Raw genomic sequence first — 12,690 nt, forward strand, 5'->3', positions numbered from 1 at the left:
TCTCGGAAAATTTAGAGGCCCTGTTCTAATTTTCAACATTGACTCTAATAAAAAATATAAAAGAAAAAACTCATATTTTATTAAAATTATAAATAACATAAAAAAAAATTATAAATATTTTAATAATATATTATTTAAAAGATCTTTAATTATTTTATCATAATATATCAATATTATTTAAATTTTATTTTAAAAATTACTTGGTAAACTAAACGGTTGATGGGTTTATCAATTTTAATTTATAATATAAATCCAGTTTCTCATTTAATTGCTAAGTTCATGCCTATTCCAATGATATATCAGTTTCAACTATGCACATATTACGTGAGTGGGTTCCAATCTGGTGTAAACAGTTTTGTCACTTTTTGCAAAAATAATACAGATCAATTGTAAAATTTGATTGCAGCTTGGATCGAACCATAGACATCATGTATATAAAGTAGAAAAAGGAACCGTTATGCTGCATAAGGTATCATCTACATGTCGTACATCAAATAGTATATATATATATAATTATTTCATGTTAATAGTTTATAAAAAAAATTGAGGCCCCCCATATTTTGGAGGCCCTGTCCAACGGGCCAGGTTGCACGGGCCCAAATCCGGCCCTGTTAATCAAAGCACTTTACCCCTACACTCCTTGTACAATGTACAACCAATACCTCCTATTCATAACACTTCGCCTCTACACTCGTTGTACATGGGGTTATGCAATGTTAATTTTATTTTCATAGGGATACGATCAAATAAGAGACCTTGAACAAAACAACCTAAAGAAGAGTCGGTTTATAAGCAATTTGGACTTACATAAAGAAATTTCATCACAAGGCAATAATGATAGATGAATTTTGGTGCACATTGAATTTCTAGACATGTTGAGGATCTTATACTTATTATATTTATGGCCTTTTAAACGCTAATAAGAATTTACTATATTCTTTTTCTATAATTTACAAAGTAAGATAATTCATAAAACCCTAAATACATTCTATAATAATGACTTTTCAATTTTAAGATCTTACATATAATCTTACAAAGACAAATAAGGTACTGTAATGACACGACAGTAAGGATGCGCTATGTAAAAAGGAACCATACATATATTAAATGTATTTACATTGTATCAATTTTTTTTCTTTTCATAATCTAAGTTACAAACCAATGTATTTCAATATTAAGAATCAAATTAAAAATAAAATAAGATTGTTTATCACTTTGTTCCATTTTATTTAGCAGGAAAGAAAATGATAAATAACAATAATAATAATTTTATTTGAATCAAATGTATCATTCAATGATGCATGATTATTATACTTTGTAAAAGAAAATGATAAATAACAATAATAATAATTTTATTTGAATCAAATGTATCATTCAATGATGCATGATTATTATACTTTGTAACGTGTTTCTTATGAAAACTCATCATATTGAAATACTACTTTGTTGTCCAATAATAACAACCACAAATGAAATATTTCCATGACACACTAACAATTATCACTTCATCCCTTACATTTTACAATAGCGGACCAATTTGCATATATATATATATATATATATATATATATATATATATATATATATATATATATATATATATATATATATTATATATATATATATATATATATATATATATATATATATATATATATATATATATATAGACACACACTTAAATTTATATAGTGAACGAGTGAGAGGAGAGAGAAAATCACCCAAATAATATATTGGATCACTCTATAAACATCAATCTGATGTATATTTTCTTACGAGAATGATTCATTGTGACCAAGGGTGGTAAAACGGGTCTAGCCCATTGTGCGTGCGCATTTTGTACGCACTTTTTTGCCCGGAGGATCAAGGTTTTAGGCATCGGCCAATACCTCTTAATCAAAGCACTTTACCCCTACACTCCTTGTTCAATTTATAAACAATACCTCTTACTCATAACATTTCGCCTCTACACTCATTGTACATGGAGGTTGTGTAATCATTGATTATCTTGAAGGGGGTGTGGGAAAGGTTCCTTAGGAATCTGTTGTTGCTAATTTCCTTTCGGTCATTCAAGCACATGTTTTTTCTTTGGATAAAGTCAAATGGAATCGAAAGTTTGCTATGGATGGTACTTTATCGGTGTCCTCTACTTATCATACTTTTTGAAAACCTAATCTTCTCTTTGAGAGTTTCATTTTTTTAGGTAGTAGGGTGAAGTCTAGGGGTGGTTTTTCTATCAGGATCATTTAGAGGGCGCAAAATGATAGTCTTTTTTGGTTCCTCGACAAATGTGAAGTCTTTTTTGGTTCTTCGACAAATATGAAAGAAGTGGAGGAAAAACGTGTTTTTTTGGCTTTGAATGGTTTTTGAGTAGATCCTTGGAGAACTCTTACACCTTTATCAGAATGACTTCATAGCCCTATTATTTAGACTAACCAATAGCATATCGAGATTATGGTCTAGTTTTCAGTGTTTATGTCTTTTTTCTTCTTTCTTTGATGGTCTTTGATTCGTTGGTGGTAAATTTGGCTTGAAATTTAGCGTGTTCCTTATTTTTGGCCCTATAGTTTTTTCTTCATCTGATTTTTTTTGGAATAAATGCTGAGAATCGCTTCATAAACAATTGTTTCTTTTGTAAAGATTCGAAATTGCAAAAAAAGATTCATAAATATCGCTACATCCGAAATCGCTTCATAAACAATTGTTTTTTGTTTTTTGTTTTTCTGCTTTAGCTTTTAGTACATATTGAACTATTTGTTTGTTATTTTGTATTATGTTTGGGTTTTTTATTCGTTATTATTAATATTATTTTTTTTGCCATCAATCAAAATTAAATTAACTTGAGTTTATATGTAATTCACTATAATAAAATAGAAACAGGTTAAAAATGAGATGAAGAAAAAGATTAAAAATAAAATGAGAGGAAGAAAGACTAAAGAAGTTAGAAAAATATAATGAATTAAAACTATATAAAAAATAGTAGATATCTACTTAATATAAATCCAAAGAAGTCATGATGGCAACCCTAACCACATGTCATCTTGGTAACATTCTTCGCCACATGTCATTTGGTAATAATTTTAAATACAAATTCTAATTATACAAACTATATATTAAAATAAATAATAAAATAAATATAATTATAATAATAATAAAACTAAACCATCACTAATAATAGTAATAATAATAATATAATATATAACTAATATCATAATAATAATAAAATAATAACAATAATAATAATAATAAAATAATATTCAACCAAGTAATTTTATATAACTAATATCATAATAATAATAATAATAATAAAATAATAACAATAATAATAATAATAAAATAATATTCAACCAAGTAATTTTTTATTTATTAAAACTATTAATTTTGGTAATTTTGTCCATTACTTTAATATTATATTTTTTAGTATTTTATTTTTTATATCAACATCCTTTTAACTACTATTTCATCTACTTTCTAACTATGATCATGCATTTACCCATTATATTAATGTTAAATTTTAATTTATAAATTGATTTTAAAAAATTAATTTAAGTTTATTATTTAAATACAATATTGATATAATAAATTTGGGATAAATTATATATTTGAAAATTAATAATAATTATCATAATAATAATAAAATAATAATAATAATAATATAATATTCAACCACTACTATTAATAATAATAATACTATCACAACTTAATAACATTGTATTAATAATACAATATAATAATAAAAAAGTAATAAATAATAATTTCATATTTAGCTAATCATAATAATAAAATAAAATAATAATAATAACATAATATCTAGCAATCACTATTAAAAATAGTATGATTTATCTAAATTATAATTATTTATTAATTATTGCAATGCAATTAAATTTAATATTAATTTCAATAAAAATAAAAAGTAAAAAAATATTTTAAGCGTGAGATAACTAATACTTTCTTTGTCAAATATAAAATATCTAATAAATTTATGAGATAAATTGTATTTGCCTATAATTTTGCAGGTATAAGAAACCTAAATATATTTCATTTATTAAAGTAATTTCTTTTTATATCATGTTTTTAGAGTAATTTCTTTTAAATATAAGAAACCTAAATATATTTCATTTATTAAAGTAATTTCTTTTTTCTATTACATGTTTTTAGTATTTTCTTTTTTATATCAACATTCTTTTAACTACTATTTCATCTTCTTTCTAACTATGATCATGCATTTACCCATTATATTAATGATAAATTTTAATTTATAAATTGATTTAAAAAAATTAATTTAAGATTATTTTTTAAATAAATATTGATATAATAAATTTGGATAATTAATTATTTGAAAATATTTGTAAGAGTCAAGTTAAATTTGTAACTTTTAAATTAATAAAAATTTGTAACTGTTAAATTAAAATAAAGTTGTAACCGTACACTAATAATTGTGCATAATATATTTAATTCAATTAAATATTGATAATTGTTGATAATATCTAATTCAATTCATTGAATGTTTTCTATATGTGTAAACGTTTCTATTTTCTATTTTCTCATAATCTTATATAAGTAGTCGCGTAGAAGTGATAACAACTATATTGACCCATTTGCACCACACCAGTTTCTTTCATTCTTCTTTGTGAAAGCATATATTTGTTCTATGCTCTCTTTTATTATGCACTTCATAATAATCAATTGTATATTTCCATTCATCTTTATAATTACAATAGATATGTAGAGGATTTTTTTAGATAATACATCATTTATTACCAATATTATACTCTTCATCTAAAGAATACTTATATTTATTGTTTTTGTTCTTTTTACAGATGACGTGTGTTTTTTCTTACATTTTTATTAATTTTGTCAATAGTTTTGTACAACTTAATTTAAAATATTTAGAATATAAAATTCATGAGCACTAATTATGTTTGCAAAGATATATTTTTATACTTTTATAATGATTAGTATTATATTTTCATTGAATGATAACTTTTTTCTCTAACTCAATTTGTGAGTTTTCTTGATCTATGATCACTATAATATGAAGGTCTAAACAGATATTATAAAAGCTTATTTCAAATAGAAGTAAATTCTACTACCAATTCAAGTAAAATGTTTTTATCACTATATAAATGATTGAATGTATACATGACAATGACCAACTAATACATCATCTTAATTTTTTTTATTATATCATAGTATTTTCTTCTATCTATGTATTTTTTTTCATAATCATCAGTTTTTTTTTAATCAAAATTGTATTAATTCAAAAACAGGAAAGGTACAAGGCGATCGCTAGGATCCAGCCCTCAAAAGACAAGAGAAACAAATCTAAATTAAAGCATTAAAAGGTTAGCTATATGTGGTCTAAGCTTAGGACCTAAACTAAGGCGGTCACCGGATTTACTTTAATAAGATTTGTCAATTTATTTATTATTCTTTATGAAAAATTTATAAATTACAAATTATAATATTAGAATTGAAAACATTAGAATTGAAGATATCATAAACAATGAAAAATTACACATGACAATATGCTTCTTAATAACAATTTATAAAATATTAGTAATATGTTTATATGTTAACCTCACATATTTTCAATGTACTTAATATCAATATACTAAAAAAAATTTAATAAATTGATATAATTATAATTTCTTAATATTGATATAATTTATGAGTTATGGATAATAATAATAATAATGATAATAATACTATTCATATTTTTAATTCAATTCCAATTATATTTAAAAATAATAAAATTCATAAAACTCTTTATTATTTTTATTTTAATTCAAAAAATAAAATATTTAATAAATTTTATTTTAATAATCACTAAAATTTTATTCTAATAATACACTGCAATTATGATAATATAAAAAGTAAAACATACAAAATTAAATACATTAATGATTATTATTCATAAAAAATATAAAATAAAAGAAATTAAATAAAAATAAATTATTTATTACCTTATTCATATTTTAATATATATTTTGAATTACTTGGTTTTTTAAAATAATAAATACAAATTACAAATATAAAATTTTTTTTAATGAATTTTATTTTAACAATCACTAAAATTTTATTTCATCAAAAATACATTAATGATTATTATTCATCAAAAATATAAAATAAAAGAAATTAAATAAGAATAAAATTATTTACTACCTTATTCATATTTTTATATAAATTTTGAATTACTTAGTTTTTCAAAATAATAAATACCAATAAAAAATATAAAATCATGATAAGTTATAAAAATTATAAGAAGATTTTGTTACAATTTTATTAGTGACTAAATAATATATTTAATTTAATATAATTAAAATTTTAATTATGAAATATAATAAAAATATTTTTTCAAATATATAGTTTAGTAAATTAAATTTTTAATTTATTATAATAAATAATGAATAAATATTAATAAATATCTTAATTATTATTATTAATTTTATGTATTATAATTGAGTTATGAGTTATGAATAATAACAATTATTATTATTGATATATTTCTATTCCAATTATAAATATAAATTAGAAAAATAAAACTTATAAAAATGTTTACATTCCTATTCCAATTATTAAGGGTATCTAATAAAATAAAAATAGAGTTTATAAAAATCTAAATTTAATATATAATTTTAGAATATAATCATTTCTTATTTAAAAATTTATATTGAATTAATTTTGAGTGTTTCACAATTAAAATAATGAAAAATTTAAGATTAAAAATTCCGTAAAACAGTCTTTAATTTCTAACTTAGTGTGCTAAAAATTAATTAAAAGAATCTTCATTTTCTAACAATATTAAAAATTCATTAAAGAGAAAACGGTTATTACATTAAATATTCATTATAAACTCTTTAATTTTCACACTTCCAACTTAATAGTCTATTAATATTTATGACATATATTTAATTTACATAATTTTTATTGCAGTGCTCTTTTCTTTGATAAAGCATATTACTGACTATTTCAAATATTTATTATATTAATATACTAAAAAATACATTTAATTGCATATAAAGGATAAAATATTGTAATAACATTGAAAATTTAAGAATTTTTTTTAGTTTAATAGGTATAATTTCTATTTTATTTTACACATCAATTGAATTGTATAAATTATATTATTATTATAATTATTATTATTATTATTATTATTATTATTATACTATTGTTATTAATATGATAATAATTATTAACTATCTCTATATATCTTTTTAAATTATATAATTATTTACAGAAAATAAAATTGCAAAATAAAATTAAATATAATGTTTTTTGGTCAAAAAGCATATCTTTATTAAAACCAAAAACAATGAAGTACACGCCGATCGCAAGGATCCCGGCTATCTAATAATTCTATTAGTACTCACATCAATGTGAGATCTAATCTTACTATTCTTAATACCTCTAGCTACAATAATATCAAGATTCCAAGCTTTCAGAGATATAAGATTGAGGCCTCCAGCTCTCGTCGGTCGACAAACCGTATCCCATGCAACGGGAGCTTTCCTCGTGCTACCACTTTTACCACTCCAGAGAAAACCTCGACACAACGCCTCTATATGATTCAGAACCTTTTGCGGAATTGGGAAGATTTGCATCCAATAAGAGGTAACAGATAAGATGCTTTTGATCAATTGGAACCGGCCCGCATAGCTCAAAAGATTGGCTGTCCAGTGACGAATCCGCATCATAATCTTCTCAATCAATGGCTGAAACTGCTGTACCGTGACTCTTTTACTAGCTAACGGCACTCCCAGGTATTTGAAAGGGAGGGCACCTCTAGCAAAACCTGTCCAGCCACAAATCACCTCTTGGGTATGGTTGGTGACACCACCAAAATACAGCTTGCACTTCTGAGGGTGAGCCACCAAACCAGTCGAGTCAGAAAAAATTTGGAACTTCTCCATAAGTAACTTAACTGAACTCTCATCCCCTCGCAGGAAAAGGATAAGATCATCCGCAAAGCAAATATTGATAATACCCAGCTTCTCGCACCTGGGATGAAAGTTGAAGTTGTGATTCTCCTTTAGCTTTTGTAAACATCTATGTAAATACTCCATGATGAGCACAAAAAGTAACGGCGAAATTGGGTCTCCCTGTCGCAAGCCTCGTTGTGCTTTTAACTCTGCAGTCATGTAGCCATTTATGGAAAATCTGTATGAAACAGTTCTAACGCACGTCATAATCCAGCCAACAAACTTCTCAGGGAAATTCATTTCTCTCATTACTTGATCCAAAGCATCCCACTCAACGGTATCATACGCCTTTTGAATGTCCATTTGGATTGCACACCGGGGAGAGATTTGTTTCCTATTATAGCCTTTCATGAGTTCCTGAGCCAACATAATGTTGTCATGAATCACTCGACCAGGAATAAACGCCGACTGACTCTCATCCGTGACTTCGGATATAACCTTGCTCAGTCTTGTTGTCAAAATCTTAGAAATAATTTTGTACAAAGTGCTGCAGCAAGCAATGGGCCTCATGTCTTTTACCATCTTGGCGTTAGGCGACTTCGGAATAAGAGTAACCACTGCACAATTTACAGCAGAAAACAGCCGGTTCCGAGCAAAAAAATCTTGGACAGCGGCAACAACATCTTTTTTAATCACACTCCAGGTGCTTTTGAAAAATTTGGAGGTGTATCCGTCCATGCCCGGAGCCTTATTTTCCCCAATATTTTTCACAGCTCTCCATATTTCCGCCTCTGTTACAGGAAGGATCAAACTTTGTTTATGTGTCTCACTAAGCTGAGGTCCTTTCCGCATAGCATCCACATCCACATGTCTAATAATATCTCTTTTTGTTCCAACGATGCTTCTATAAAATTGGAGAATCTCAGTCTCGATCTCAGCCATATCAGTAAGCTTCTTCCCACAAGAGTCCTCAAGATTATGGAGACTGGTTTGTTTATGCTTACCCCGAATAATGGCGTGGAAGTAAGCGTTGTTACTATCACCCAACTTTAACCAATCGATTTTGGCTCTTTGTCTCAAGCTTTTTTCCTCTTCCTCAGTAGCCACAAGGAGTTTATCTGTGAGATCCTTAACCTCGGCAGCTAGCTCAGTATTAAAAAGGTCACCTGCTAGTTGACTTTATGCAATGTCCAGTTGAGTTCTATAGCTTTTCAACTTATGAATATCAGCTGTCATATTCCTAGTCAATCCTCTTAACAGGGGCTGCAGCCTCTTCAATTTTCTCCACACAGCATACATTGGTTTACCAGCAACACTCGGGTTCCAGCTATTCATAACCGTCTGCGTATAGTCTTTATGCTTCACCACACTGTTCAGAAATTTAAATCTCGGTTGCTGTCTCAGTTTCACCGTAGGTGCTCCTTTGATGTTTATAAGTAGCGGCGAGTGATCCGAAACGTGACTATTTAACACATCCACGATACTATCCGGGAATCCAACAAACCAATCCATATTACATAAAACATGGTCAATTCTCGAGTAAATAAGTCCATTGATATGATGATTTGACCACGTGTAGTAATGACCCCTCGTATCGTGCTCAGACAGTTGCGTATTTTTCATCATCAATTCCAAGTCTGCAACTTCAGTTTGGTGAACCGGGGTGCCACCGATCCTATCAGTGAAATTTATGACATTGTTATAGTCACCTATTAGTGCCCATGGCCCATTAATCATACCAGCCAGCTTCTCAATATCATTCCAAAGTCGCCTCCTTTGAATGAGATGGTTATGAGCATAGACTACACTAATCCAGCTAATCCTCTGCCCAGACATGTTACAAAGCTCACCATGGATATGCTGCTCAGAAGTGTCTAGCAAGTTGAATTTAATCTCATCATGTTTCCAAAGAATCCATATTCTCCCATTAGGATGGTCCCTGTAATTATCCACCCAAGACCAGGAATTACCAAACAATTTCCGAATCTTGTCAGCCTTATTCTGTTTAACCCGAGTTTTTAATAAAGCAATCCAAGGCACATTTAAGAATCTGAGATGGGCTTTAATCTCAGTGTGCCTCGAAACTTTATTCAAGCCCCTAATGTTCCACACCACTAACATGGATCACCCATTAGGTGAGTATCCTGTCCTAGGACTTCAAATCCATTCTTACTTGTACCAATAACTTCCACATTGGGTCCCTTAGACTCATCCTCCACAATGCTTTTGCCTCTATGCCTAGAAGCTCCAACTATTGTCCAAGGGCTTTCCACTGCAACCACAATAGGATCCTGCTGAACACCCGTAGTCTCTGGGTTATTATTAGTCTTTTGTTGCGGAGGTTTCGGTGCCCAAATCTTCTTCCCCTGCACATTAGGCTTTTTCTGTTTCTCACAATCATGACCCAATTTACTACATTTCATGCAGTATACAGGTTGCCATTCATAGTGTACCTGTTGAGTGAACCTCACACCATCCGGTCCCTTGATGATTATAGAATCCTTCAATGGAACAGTGATGTCTATCTCCACTAGTAATCGAGCATACGAAATACGCAGCTTCTTTGCTGTACATTCATCAGCCATCAAAGGCGTCCCTAAGGCACTACCTATCTTCCCGATACTTTTTTCACCCCAGAACGTAAGCGGAAGTTGTGGCAACATGACCCAAATAGGCACTAACCTAATGGCATCTTCACTCAGAGAGAAGTTAGGACTCCATTCATGAAGGAACATAGGTCGGCGAAAAATTGAGTAAGGACCCCTTTTCAGTACAGACTCTTTGTCCTCTTTTGATTGGAATCGTATAATAAAGAATCCCTCTTCATTATAGTAGAGTTCAGGGAGAGCTGCAAAATTCCACACCCTCATCATAAAGTTCTTAACTCCATTCATAGTGAGATTTCCTCCAAGAACATACATAATGAGTGCATTTTCCCAATAGATCGTTTCTGAAGCTACATCTTCAGCCTCTTTTGATTGGAATCGTATAATAAAGAATCCCTCTTCATTATAGTAGAGTTCAGGGAGAGCTGCAAAATTCCACACCCTCATCATAAAGTTCTTAACTCCATTCATAGTGAGATTTCCTCCAAGAACATACATAATGAGTGCATTTTCCCAATAGATCATTTCTGAAGCTACATCTTCAGCCTCTATCACCACTTCAATGTCACCATTAACAACCATTGGTGGCGTGTAATCTAGTCCAATTCCGTTAGTTGGGAGTCTGTTACCCTTGATAACATCCACCCAAGCTGTATCCTTAGCAGTCTTTTCTGTTTCAATCTGTTGCACCTCTATAATCGGTGGAAGTTTCGCCGCTTTCGGTGAGTTTGATTCTCCAGTTGTCCCAAGCGTGTCCGTTAGCTTATCCAGTAATGAACCTCGTAAACCTGATTGTGGTGTGGAACCCCTCTGCGCCGCTGGAGGTGTCGCAGCCACCGGAATCTTCTTAGGTCGACCACGTCCCTTCCCCATAGCAATTACCCCTTGAACCCTAAACCATAGCTTGCAATCGCTCCCCAACAAGGTCCCTGACCCTAAGATCAGGAGTTTAAACCAAAATCAGAGAGACGACCGAACCCTAATTTAGGACCACCGGAGTCGAAGCTACAAATGCGCCGGAAATCACTTATCGCCGGAAATCGCCAGAGAAATTACCATGTGTCTATTGAATTAAATATAATGTTATAATTGAATAATTGAAATTTAAATTGATCTACTTTTATACGTATTTTAAATTTAATGATTAATGACAAATAATATATACAAATAATTTAATATAACACTGTTTTAAAATATTGCATTATTCACGTAAATATGACTTATCTTTCAAATTTAAAAAACATAATTGAATTTTTTTATATATAAATCATTAAATATTTTCATAATGTTAAAATTTTTCATTTAAAAAATATTAAGGTAAAAATGCTAATCAAACCCGTACAGCGCACGGGCCATATATCTAGTTTTCATATAAAAGGGGTGTAATCGAAAAATTCTGTGTCAGATTCTAATCCATTTAACGATAGATCCTTTTGGATAAATGCTGAGAATCCTTCATAAACAATTGTTTCTTTTGTAAAAATCCGAAATTGCAAAATAAACATTCATAAATATTGCTAAAAACGGCCAAACATTTTGCTGATTTACACACAAATGTACCGTGTCAAACCCAAGTAATAAATGATAAAAAGCAACGTATAAAATCCGACCTACCGGATTTGAACCAGTGACCTAACATTTTGCTGATTTACACACAAATGTACCGTGTCAAACCCAAGTAATAAATGATAAAAAGCAACGTATAAAATCCAACCTACCGGATTTGAACCAGTGACCTAAGGATGACAGCTTGCAATACCAACTACAGTCCTCCGCTCTACCAACTGAGCTAAGGTCGGTTTGTGGTTGAAAACATGTTATAACACTATATATTATATGGCTTTTAATAAAAGAGACATTGAGCATATATTTTGTTTATTCTAATAAGCTACTATATATAATATTCTTCTCAATCATTTGTCTTAGGAGGTTTTTTTTATTACTTTTATTAAGTCCTTAGTATTTTAAAGTTTTATTTTAAGTTGAGTTGTACTGTTAAGTGTTAACCAATACACAACTACAATTAATGTGTGGTTTTTATTTTTGTGGGTTCCAACTCATCTGTGAGCAACTAATTTTAGTGTAAAATAAGTAAACTTAACCCCCTACTAAACATATAATTAGTTGAAATTATATTTGGTGAACATATTTCTTATTTT

At 28.8% G+C, this 12,690-nt stretch overlaps 1 non-coding gene across 1 annotated transcript; it reads right to left on the minus strand.

Annotated features, from left to right (window-relative positions):
• Nucleotides 1-12,239: 12,239 nt before the first annotated feature.
• Nucleotides 12,240-12,330, minus strand: TRNAY-GUA (transfer RNA tyrosine (anticodon GUA)). Its single transcript is given in 2 exon segments — nt 12,240-12,275; nt 12,294-12,330. It is a non-coding gene; the product is annotated as a tRNA-Tyr (tRNA).
• Nucleotides 12,331-12,690: the final 360 nt, after the last annotated feature.

Source organism: Vicia villosa, unplaced genomic scaffold (assembly GCF_029867415.1).
Source record: "Vicia villosa cultivar HV-30 ecotype Madison, WI unplaced genomic scaffold, Vvil1.0 ctg.000677F_1_1, whole genome shotgun sequence".
NCBI lineage: Eukaryota > Viridiplantae > Streptophyta > Magnoliopsida > Fabales > Fabaceae > Vicia > Vicia villosa.